The sequence below is a fragment of the Prionailurus bengalensis genome, chromosome E3, assembly GCF_016509475.1.
Source record: "Prionailurus bengalensis isolate Pbe53 chromosome E3, Fcat_Pben_1.1_paternal_pri, whole genome shotgun sequence".
Lineage (NCBI taxonomy): Eukaryota > Metazoa > Chordata > Mammalia > Carnivora > Felidae > Prionailurus > Prionailurus bengalensis.
Window position 1 is genome coordinate 28910883 of NC_057357.1, and position 12768 is coordinate 28923650.

Consider the following 12768-nt stretch of genomic DNA (forward strand, 5'->3'; position numbering starts at 1 on the left):
ACTTAAATCATATAGCACGTTAGAGGGTGGTGAGGGCTGCTTTGTGAACTTGGGAATGTGGGGTGCGGGTGGAGGCAGGATGCAATTTCCAGGAGGGTGGCTGGGGTAGGTTTCACTGGGAAGGTAAGGACTTGAAACCTCAGGGGGAACCTGCCCCTTCCGGTCATTCTTTTTAGAATTTTTTTTTAAGTTAAAAAAAAATTTTTTTTTTTAAGTAGGCTCCACACCCAACGTGGGGCTTGAACTCACAACCCAGAGATCAAGAGCCGATGTTCCACTGAGTCAGCTGGGTGCCTCCTTCCTTCATGGGAAGGGGGAATTTGCGGGGATAACACCTTTGGTGGGTCTGGCAACCAGCAGGCCTTGCAAGGACTCTTGTTCATTTTAGTCCCAAAATTAACAAGAGTTCATAACACTCTTGTCTAAGGAAGATGCCCCAAAGCATTTCAGTTTGCAAATGAAGAGTGGGAGGCCTTGAGCTCTGGTGGCTGTCTTATCCACTTCCCAGAAAGGAATTCAAACATCTCAACTGAGGGAAAGGTCCCTGCCTGAGCCGGCTGTTTGTTTGCCTTCCTTTGTAGCAATGGGACCATTGTGTTTCCGTCAGTTTAACTGTGTGGGGAGGTTCCTCAGCTTTGTCCTTGATAAAGCCCCACAGGGCTTCCCCAGTAAGCAATGATGAAGCCACTGGTGTGGTAAAGTCTCTCCCCTAGACAGGAGGTTACTAATCAGCAACTCCTTAAACCACAAGAATTTGTCCCTATCAGTGCATTTATTCTGTGTCTTGGCAACAGACAGATGGGAGTCACCAAACGGATCAGTTGCTTGCTTTCCCTGACTCCAAGCAGGCCTTATCTGGTTCCTTCTAACAATGGCTCTGGCCTCTTTAGGGTAACAGGTGTCTAATGGGGGTCTGCTCTGGTTTACATGTTACCTGAGGTAGAGAGAGGGGCTCCTTCGGGAGGACAGGAGACAAATAGATTTTTGCACAAAGCCAGAAATAAGTATCGCAAGACGGATCAATAAAATCCCAATGAGGGGATGAGGGAACGTTTCACCGACACTGGCGACAGTGATGTTGGGGTCAGAGAAGACACAATTGGGGTTTTGGCCTAGGGAAAAGGGGGGGGGAGGGTGGCGTCCTAGGCAGAAGGCACAGCAAAGAAAATCGCATGGGAGCTGTAAACAATGGAGCATATTCAAGCTGTTCTAAGTAGTTCCTTGTGTGTAAAACATAGTGACAAAGAATAAATAATAGTAATAACTAACGTTTGTTGTGTACTTACATATGCCCGGCAGCATTCAAAACACTTCCTACTCTCTCTGATCCTCATAACAATCCTGTAGGCAAGTTTTGTATATCAATATCCCAGCTCTCTAGGTCAGGAAGCAGAGGCAAAGATAGATTGATAATTTGCCCATTGGTGGCACCACCAATAATAATAACCACAATAATCAGCTGCCACTGATCGGTCACCAAGCACTCCCCTGAGTGTTAGATGTACCTTCTCTTCTGATTTGACCCTCCCTGTTCAGGTGAGGAAACTGAGGCTTGGGTAGGAGTAAGATTTTCATACATTATTGAAGCTAAGTTGGTACTCATTCTAACCAGCTTGTTTTAAATTAAGATGTTAATTGTAGTTTCCAGGGCAACCTCTAAGAACATAACTGAAAAATATATAGTACAAGAGATATAGGAATCAAAATGGTATACTAGACAACCTCTATCTAATAAAAAAGTAGGCAGTCATGGGGGAACTGAGGAACAAAAAGGATAATGACACAGAGAAAACAAATAGCAAAACCGAAGTAAGTCTTATCAGTAATCGCGTTCAATGCAAGTGGATTAAACTCTGCAGTTAAGGAGCAAGCTGACAGAGTAGTAAAATCATAGGAACCAACATTACCCTCAAAAGAGACCCAAAGACATAAACAGACTGAAAGACAAAGGATAGAAAAAGATAATCCATTGTAAACAATGGTTATACTGGTAGCAGAAAAGTAGACTTTAAGGGCACCTGGCTGGCTCAGTCAGTGAAGCATGATCCCGGGGTTGTAAGTTTGAGCCCCACATTAGGTGTAGAGGTTACTTAAAAGTAAAATCTTAAAAAAAAAAAAAGAGAGAGAGAAAGAAAAATAGACTTTAATAAGAAACTGTTACAAGAGACAAAGGACATTATGTAATGATAAAAGGGTAAATCCATTAAGAATATGTCACAAAGATTAATCTATATGTACTCTGAAATATATGAAATAACAACTGCCAGACTTGAAGGAGAAATGGTTCAACAATAACAGTTGGAAACTACAACACCCTACTTTCAGTAATGGATAGAACTGCTAGATAAAAAAATAAACAAGGAGAGGGGTGCTGGTGCCTGGATGGCTCAGTCAGTTGAGCATCTGACTTCAACTCAGGTCGTGATCTTGTGGTGCATGGGTTCAAGGCCCATGTTGGGCTCTGTGCTGACAGCTCAGAGCCTGGAGCCTGCTTTGGATTCTGTGCCTCCTTCTCTCTCTGCCCCTCCACTGCTTGTACTCTGTATCTCTCTCAAAAAGAAAAATAAACATTTAAAAAAAGTTAAAAAAATTTTTTTTCAACGTTTTTTATTTATTTTTGGGACAGAGAGAGACAGAGCATGAACGGGGGAGGGGCAGAGAGAGAGGGAGACACAGAATCGGAAACAGGCTCCAGGCTCCGAGCCATTAGCCCAGAGCCTGACACGGGGCTCGAACTCACGGACTGCGAGATCGTGACCTGGCTGAAGTCGGACGCTTAACCGACTGCGCCACCCAGGCGCCCCTAAAAAAAGTTTTTAATAAATAAATAAGTAAACGAACAAGGAGAGAGACAACTTGAACAACACTCCAAAGTAATTAGCAACATCCCACTCAAAAACATCACATCAATAGAATGGAGGGGGAGAAAAACCACATGAACATCTCAGGCGAGGCAGAAAAAAAAGCATTTGATAAAATCCAACACCCTTTCATGATCAGAATACTCCACAACTGGAAGGGAACTACGTTAACATCATAAGGGGCATATAAGAAAAACCCTTCTCATATGCAGTGGTGGGAGACTTAAAGCTTTCCCCCTAAGATTGGGAACAAGACAAGAATGTCTACTTTTGCTAATTCTGGTCAACATTGCCCTTGAATATTTTATAGTGCAGGCTTTATTATTATTCGGGTATGATGAGGCCAACAGATCCTGAGAGGACTGCCATTGAAGAAAAGTTTATTGGGGCGCCTGGGTGGCTCAGTCCATTGAGCATCCGACTTTGGCTTGGGTCATGATCTTACAACTTGTGGGTTCAAGCCCCGCATTGGACTCTGTGCTGACAGCTCAGAGCCTGGAGCCTGCTTCGGATTCTGTGTCTCCCTCTGTCTCTGCGCCCCCACCCTGCACTCTGTCTGTCCGTCCTTCAAAAGTAAACATTTAAAAAACATTTTTAGTAAAAAAAGAAAAGATAGTTTATTAGACCCACAGATGCCAAGAGAGGGGCATGCCATATCATGGGGTAGGGAGCACGCAGAGAAGGCCTGGGTCAGTCAGGATAAGGGGTACCCATGGGCAAGAAAGACCCTTTGTTGGAGTTTCAGAGGGAAGAAATGGGAGAGACAGAGTAAACAGGTTTTGGATTGGCTAGTTTGAATAGTTTCAGTGGGCTCTCAGGTATAGAGGCCATCCCGAGTTGTCTGATACTTGGCCTCCTAAACTACAAAACGTTGCTGAAAGAAATTCAAGAAGACCTAAATAAATAGGTCTTTTGTGTGTTTATGGACCAGAAGACTTAATAGTATTAAAATGGCAACAGTATACAAAAGCAATCTACTGATTTCATGCACTCCCTATAAAAATCCCACTGTCCTTTTTAGCAGACATGAAAAAGCCAAATCTAAAATTTGTATGGTATTTTTTTTAATTTTTTTTCAACATTTTTATTTATTTTTGGGACAGAGAGAGACAGAGCATGAACGGGGGAGGGGCAGAGAGAGAGGGAGACACAGAATCGGAAACAGGCTCCGAGCCATCAGCCCAGAGCCTGACGTGGGGCTCGAACTCACGGACCGCGAGATCGTGACCTGGCTGAAGTCGGACGCTTAACCGACTGCGCCACCCAGGCGCCCCTGTATGGTATTTTAAGGGACCCTGAAATGCCAAGAGAATCTTGGGAAAGACCAAAGTTGGAAAACTCAACTTCATGGTTTAAACCTCACTACGAAGGGGCACCAGGGTGGCTCAGTCAGTTAAGCGTCCGACTTCAGCTCAGGTCACGATCTCATGGTTCATGAGTTCGGGCCCCGTGTAGGGCTCTGTGCTGACAGCTCAGAGCCTGGAGCCTGCTTCGGATTCTGTGTCTCCCTCTCTCTCTGCCCTGACCCCACTCACTCTCTGTCTCTCTATCAAAAATAAACAAACATTAAAAAAAATAAAAAAATAAAAAACTTTACTACGAAGCCACAATACCCAAACAGTTTGATAGCAGCATAAGGATACACATGTAGATGAATGGAATAGAGTTGAGATTCTGGAAATAAGCCTGTACGTCCACGGTTCATGGATCTTGACAAGAGCACCAAGACCATTCATTGGGGGAAAGAACAATCTGTTCCACAAAATGATCACGGAACAACTGGACATCCACACGCAAAAGACGGAAGCTGTACCTTGAACTCACCTTGTTTGCACACACGCAAAAGACAGAAGCTGGATCTTGAACAAACATAATTTACCAAAACTAACTCAAAATGGATCAACAACCTAAATATAAGAGTTAAAACTATAAAATACTTAGACAAAAACCTAGAGGCAAGTCTTCATGATCTGGGATTGGCCATGGTTTCTTATCCGTGGTACAGAAGCCCAAGCAGCAACAAAAATAGATTAATAGCAACAATAATCAATAATTTCCTATTTATCAAAACTGAAAACGTTTGCGCATGAGAGCACACTGTCAGGAGAGTCAAAAGACAACCCACAGAATAGGAGAAAATATTTGCAAATCATACATTTGCTATGGCTCTGATACCCAAAATATTCAAAAACAAAAAACAAAACAAAACAAAACAAAACCCCAAAAGACAATGATTACAACTCAAGAAGAAGAAAACAACTAACTCTGTTTAAAAATGGACCAAGGGTTGGGGCACCTGGGTGGCTCAGTTGGTTAGGCATCTGACCCTCGGTTTCAGCTCAGGTCATGATCTCATGGTTTGTGGGTTCGAGCCTTGCATGAGGTTCCAAGGTTCCATGCTGACAGTGTAGAGCCTGCTCAGGATTCTCTCTCTGCCCCTCCACCTCCTCTGTCTCTCTCTCTCTCTCAAAATAAATAAATGAGCTTTAAAAAATAGGGGCCAGATGTTTGAAAAGACATTTCTCCAAAGAAGATACTCGAATGGCCAACAAACACATGTTGAGAGGCTCAATATCATTAGCTACCAGGAAAATGCCAATAAAACCACAGCAAGACACTTCACCCACACTAGGATGACTGTAGTAAAACAAACAAACAAAAAGAAAGAACAATCCTTTGGATGTGGAGAAATTGGAGCCCTTAGACATGGCTAGGAACGTGAAATACTGCAGTCCCTGTGGAAAACAGCCTGGCGGTTCCTCAAAAATGTACACAGAGACTCGCCAGGTGATCTGGCGCTCCCACGCCTGGGTATACATCTCCGAATGGGAAACACGTGTTCACACATTAACCTGAACCTGAATGTTCCCAGCCTCTTTGGTCATAACAGTCCCAGGGAGTGCAGGGAGTCTGCTCAATGGGGATAGAGTTTCGCCTTGGAGTGATGAAAATGCTCTGGCGTAGATAGTGGTGATGGTCGTGCAACATGGTGAATGTGTTAAAAGGCACTGAATTGTATCTTTTAAAATGGTGATTTTTACGTTATGTGAATTTCACCTCAATAAGTTAAGAAATGAATAGAAAGGAGACCCGACATGAGGAGAGTTTTGCTAAGTGTTTGTGGGGAAGTCCTTGGATCTCTGGGGGAGATTCTACAGGTTGTTCTTTTCTCCTCTGACCATCGTGGTGTTTGAATGTGATCTTTGAAACGGCTTGGGTCACCTCACCAACCCTTTAGAAAATGGTGTCCCTCTATGAGAACGCCACTGACACGCAATTTTGCACTGTGCCCTGAATAAATGCTCCCCACCGGGTAGGTAGTTGGGGGCTGAAGTTTTCAGCCTGTGTTCTTCCCGGTATGTGGTTGAGTCCAAGGAAGGGGTTGTTTTTTAAAAAGTTGTTTGCCCAGAGGGGTCCCTCCAGAATCCTCTTAACGCCACCACATATACCCACAGCAGCCTTGGAGAAATCCGTGAGAATATAAAGAAAGGGGGCCAGGGACAAAGGCGTGAATTAGCTTTTAAACCTGCCAAGCATCTGTACTTCTAGTTATGTTTCATATGAATTTTTCTTACCAATGAAGAGATTTCATCTGCATAAAAAGTCTAATCAGGGGCGCCTGGGTGGCTCCCTCGGTTGAGCGTCCGACTTCTGCTCAGGTCATGGTCCCACGGTTTGTGGGTTCAAGCCCCACGACAGACTCTGTGCCGAGTCCAGAGCCTGGATCCTGCGTGGGATTCTGTGTCTGCCTCTCTCTCTGCCCCTTTCCTGCTCACGCTCTGTCTCTTTCTCTCTCTCAAAAATAAACATAAAAAAAAATGTTTAAGTCTAATCAATCAGCTTAAACCAAAATTTATTGACTCATGTATCTAAAATGTCCAGCAGTAAATTTGGCCTCAGTCACGGTCCAGGAGCTCAACAGTCTCCATCACTTGGTTCTGGCTTTCTCTTTGTTGGTGACATTGTCAGTCAGGTTCTCCGCACTCACAGACAAGACAACACCCATAACTTTCAGCTATATTTCTCCTAATAACTCCCAAAGAAAGACTATATCCCTTGTCCAATAGCTCCCGCTGATGTCTTGGGTTTGAATCTCATTGGCCCTGCTTGGGTCACACGTCCATTCCTGAACCAATTGCTGAGGCTGCTGGGCTCGTGAGGAATGTCCTCAGTGGCTAAAACTGGGTCTTCTGTCCACTGTCCACAGCCCCAGTGCAAGGGGGGTTTGAGAGGGAAGTTAATAGCTCCCCAGTGGATCTCTAGGGTGCTGACCATTCTGGAAGAACGGACACTGGAACCTGAGCAGACACAACAGATGGCTAAAGCACATGACAGACAAAGCCCTGTGCAATCTGCCCTTTCAAATTCACTGTCTCTCTGACCCTGTCACTTGAGCCCACTTTCACTTCCTCCCATGTCCTCACTGTTTCATCTCAGGGCCTTGCCACATGCTGTTCCATATTCCTGGAATGCTCGTCCACCATGGTACCTAGCTAACACCTACTTATCCGTTAGCTCTCAGCTCGAACAGCACTTCCCCAGGGAAGCTGTGACAGTTTTGTATATACAACTGTAACTCCCATAGCACACGCTGATCTTGTAAGATGACTCTGACACCGCCCATTGAGACGGGTGGTCTGTGTTCCCTTGCCCTGAATCCGGGTGAGCTTGAGACGACCATCGAAGTGCCATTATGTGACTTTGGAAGGAGTGACATTATGTGACTCTCATAAGAGGTGGAAAGCTTTTGCCCGGTTGTCTGGGGACGCCCAGTGTTGGAACCCAGGTGCCAGGCCATACAGAAGCCCGAGTAGCCAGGGAAAGGTCCCCGTGGTGGGGAACTGGGATTCCTGGTCCTTATCCCAGGGTGAGAGCCAGTTGATAGCGGGCACTGACTTTCCAGCCAGCCATGTGATGAGCCGTTTTAAAAGTGGATCCTCCAGGGGCGCCTGGGTGGCTCAGTTGGTTAAGCGGCCGACTTTGGCTCAGGTCATGATCTCGCGGTTTGTGAGTTTGAGCCCCGCGTCGGGCTCTGTGCTGACAGCTCAGAGCCTGGAGCCTGTTTCGGATTCTGTGTCTCCCTCTCTCTGACCCTCCCCCGTTCATGCTCTGTCTCTCTCTGTCTCAAAAATAAATAAACGTTAAAAAAAAAATTAAAAAAAAAAGTGGATCCTCCAGAAACTTGACAGACACAAGAGACCACATATTGTATGTTTCTATTTATATGAAATCCCCAGAATGTTAACACCCATAGGGACAGAAAGTAGAGTAGGGATTGCCAGAGGCTGGAGAGAGGGAAGTATGGGGAGTGACTTTTAATGGGTACAAGATTTCTTTTTAGGGAAATAAGAATGTCCTGGAATCAGATCCTGATGATGGCTGCACAACCTTGTGGACCTACTAAAAACCACTGAGTTGTAGAGTTGAAAAGGGCGAGTTTTATGGTAAATTGTATCCTTAAGAAAGGAGACCCAACCATCCCAGTCAAGCTGCCCTTGGCTGATGCCATGTGGGGCGCAGTCTTGCTGTCCAGGCCAGATTCTGCCCAAATTGCAGCTTTGTAGACAAAAATAAACATTGCTGTTTTAAGCCACTAAGTTTGGGGATGGCTGTTACACAGAAAAATAGATGCTGATATAGAAACTTTCCCCAACCACCTCCCCAGTTGCAGGGCAGGGCCCTCCAGGTCTCTGTATGAATTACACTACCATATCAGTTTGTAATTAAATATTTTACTACTCACTGTCTTCCTCATTGGCCAGTAAGCCCTGTGCAGTGTCTTTAGTAAGAACCAGTCCCCAGAGGTGTATGGACCCACAGTGGCTGAGAACCATGTGGCAGATGTCAAAGTGGATGGAAAGGGGGTCAAGCGGGCTTTGTGGCACACAGCTGGGCAGGAAGATTGTGATCACTGGAGGCCCCTCTCTTACCTGGACACTCATGCTCTCCTGACGCATTTCTCTGCTGACAGGCTTAATAGTTTAGAAAACATCCTAGAAAAATGGAGTCCGGAAGTCAAGCGATTCCGCCCCGACATGCCCATCGTCCCGCTTGCGAACAGGAAGCATCTCCAGAAGGATGAGCGCCCAGGGCAGGAGCTGACCAAGGTGAAGGGGGAGCTGGTAAAGGCCTTTTCTGCCTTCCTTTGGTTTCATGCTTGAGGCACCCATACCCAGCCAGCACTCACTCCCCCTTCTGAGGATCCCGCCGTGGTGTCACAGGTAGGTCCATCAGAGCTGCAGGGGGCCAAGGATGTGTTTGTGAGAATGTCATCAAGAGCCAGTGATGGTGACCAGCAGAGCCAGCAGCCGGGTGACCCATCCAGGTATCCCCTTGCCTGGCTGGGTTCCAGACTGGCTCTGTGCCACCAGTCCCCTACGTGGCCTCGAGCAAAGCGCCTGACCCCTCTCTGCTTTCGTTTTAGTGTGTATATTCTCACAACGTCAGAGAGGAAAGGGAAGCCCTTCAGGGAACAAAGATTAGGAAAACTGGGGGAGGTTTGGGGGAGGGCATCAACGGGGTCCCATATTCTTTTCCAGCATGCAAAAGTCCTCAGTGTGCAGAGCTGTGAGCCCATTGCAGCAACCGCCCAGCACAGGTTCGTCTCATCCAGCTGGAATATGAAACCATCTGTCCACGTGAGCAGAGGAAACCTAGGACCTGGCATCAGACTGTGAATGTGGTTGAGACTCAGCCCAGCTGTCTGAACTCGCGCAGGTCGCTTCAATTTCTCAGTCTCACCTTTAAATCAGGATAACCATAGCACCAGCCTCCTGGGAATGGATTCAGTGGTGCCCACAAAATGTCTCACACAGTATCTAGTATAGGGGTGAGTACTTCAAAACCAACGGCCGCTCCTGTTTTTTTGGAGTGTGCTCAGAGCAACGATATTGCACATAAAGACAGAAAGAAGCAACTTTCCCCCTTCATAAATCCAGAAAGGAGGGATTTGAATTTGAATTTGAATTCCCCTGGGATTTCAGGCCCATCCCTTTGAATCAGCAGTTCGGAAGCGGTTGCCACCGTCTTGGTGGCCATGAATGGCCAATGTGGAGGCATGTCATATTTTCAAATTAAAAAAAAAAATTATTGTTTTTTATTTTTAATTTATTAAAAAAATTTTTTTTAATGTTTTCTCATTTTTGAAAGACAGAGAGAGACAGAGCACAAGGGTGGGGCGGAGAGAGAGGGGGGCACAGAATCGGAAGCAGGCTCCAGGCTCTGAGCTGTCAGCACAGAGCCCCACGCGGGGCTCGAACTCACGAACTGTGAGATCATGACCTGAGCCGAAGTCGGACGCTCAACTGACTGAACCACCCAGGCGCCCCCCCGCAAAAAAAATTTTTTTAATGTTTATTTTTGAGAGCGAGACAGACCGTGAGTGGGGGAGGGGCAGAGAGAGAGCGAGACACAGATCAGGAGCAGGCTCCAGGCTCTGAGCTGTCAGCACAGAGCCTGACACGGGGCCCGAACTCATGGGCCACGAGATCATGACCTGAGCTGAAGTTGTATGCTTAACCGACTGAGCCACCCAGGCGCCCCCAATGTGTCATATTTTTAAAAGCTGCCTCGACTTGTCTGACAAGGAGATACTGTTTCTATAACGTGGTTGTCTCCAATTTGTAAAATTCTGTCTACGGATTTCCCCCCCCCTTCCTACTCTCTACTGCCTCTTGCTGCACATCCTAAGAAAAGTCATGCCTACCAGGAGGGCATAACTAAATCTCCGTAAGACACTCGACTCGTTTAAACTCAACTTTGTCCAGCTGGGTTCCTCTGATAAAACAGGTTTCACCCAAGAGTTACTCAAGAATTCCTTAATCCCTAATCCTTTTGGTAAACAAGGCATTGAATAAATGTATTGCTCATCCCTCTGAAAAAAAAAAAACCTTTCAAATGTTCAAAAGGTGGCATTCTCATTTTACCTGGCGGATCCTTTTTACTTCCTCCAAAGGACTGACATTAATATCCACCGCCTTCCCCAACGCCCGCAAAAAAAAAAAAAAAAAAAAAAAAAAATCTACATTAAAACCTCCCACATGTCAACATTCCAGGGTGAGAACCATGTAGGTGCCACAGTTCAGAAGTCGGAACCTGTAACCTCCACGGGTTGCATTTTGTCAGTCACTGTAGAGAAAAGCTGGGGTATAATTCCACTCCCGCCACACGGTCTACTTGCTTCTGGCCACTTAGTTGTCTCCATGTCAGTTTCAACTGTGAGATGTGTTGCTTTGCGGGACTTCATTCATTCATTCTATAAATATTTGTTTGACCAGAGATGAGCAAGATAGGTAAGGTTTCTGTCGTGCGAAGCAATCCAGTGTGGGCACCGGTGTGAACAGAATCACAGCCCCAGGGTATGGAGGCCGCGCTGCCATGATGAGGGTGCAGGGTAGGGGAGTTTGGGGGCCGTCTGAGGATGAATTTTGATGAATTCATACATGACTTTTGATAAATGCATACAATCACATCGTCACAATCAAGATGTAGAACAGTTCCAGGACTCCCCAACTCATGTTATTCCATCTTTATAGACAGTCCCCTTTATTCATCCCAGCCCCTGGCAACCACCTTCCACACACTTTTCCAAAGTTCACACCAAAGAGACTTTGCCTCTTCCAAAATATGTAAGTGGAATCATATCTGATGTAGCTTTTTGAGTCCTGATTCTTTCACCAAGCACAATGCGTCTGAGATTCACCCACGTTGTTGCAGCTATCAGTGACCGGTTCCTTTTTATTATTGAGTATTTGTTATTCCATGGTACAGGCATCTACTACAGCTAATTTATATCCATTCACCAGCTGGAAGGCATTAGGTCATTTCCAGGTGGGACGATCACAAATAGATCTGCGATTATTTCATACTGGCTTTTGTGTAGACGTTAAGTTTTTATTTCTCCTGGGTAACAGCGAGGAGTGGATTACCGAGTTGAATGGTGAATGTATGTTTGGCTTCATAAGCAGTTGCCAAAACAATTTCCAAAGTGACTCTACCTCTTTGGATTTCTACCGGCAACGTATGCACACTCACCAGCATTTGGTATTGTCATCGTGGCTTGTTTTCATTTCAGCCATTCTGATGGACACATAAAGATTTTTGTCTACTATAAACAGGGCTACACTGAATATTCCTATGCACATATCGTTGGTAATTAGATGTGAGTGTATGTGTAAGATACATTTCTAAAACTAGAATTGATGGGTCATAGGGTGTGTGTGAAAGATTGACTAGATATTGCCAAATAGCCTTCTGAGAAGGTGGGGCCAATACACCCACATTCCAGCGAGGAATGGTGATGCCTGTTTCCCCACATCCTTTCCAACACAGTGTAGTACCCAATTTCAGTACATGTTTTTCAATGAAATTTTACCTTATATACATATTTCTTAATATTTAGTTTTGAGAGACACAGAGAGAGAGAGAGAGAGAGAGAGAGAGAGAGAGAGAGTGATAAGAAGTGGGGGAGGGGCAGAGAGAGTAGGAGACACAGAACCCTAAGCAGGTTCCAGGCTCTGAGCTGTCAGTACAGAGCCCAATACGGGGTCTAAACACACAACCCCCGAGATCATGACCTGAGCTGAAATTGGACGCCTAACTGACTGAGCCACCCAGGCACCCTGAAATTTTACTTTAGATGATTGCTGTGTGAGTATCTACCTCATCGGGTTGTTGGTGACAACTTTAAGTAAGGCTTTAGAGGTGTACCTGTCACACAGAGAGTGGCAATGGATATTAACTATTGTAATGATTACCACTACTAATCAATCAATTGCATTACTATTTGTCTCTCTCTCTGAGTTGCTCATCAACACACCCAGCAATTCTTTTCTCTGAGGAGCTCAAACTTCCTACCTATGGAATTTAGTTAATCCTTATAAATCTCTTGAGATGTTGGCCAGGAATT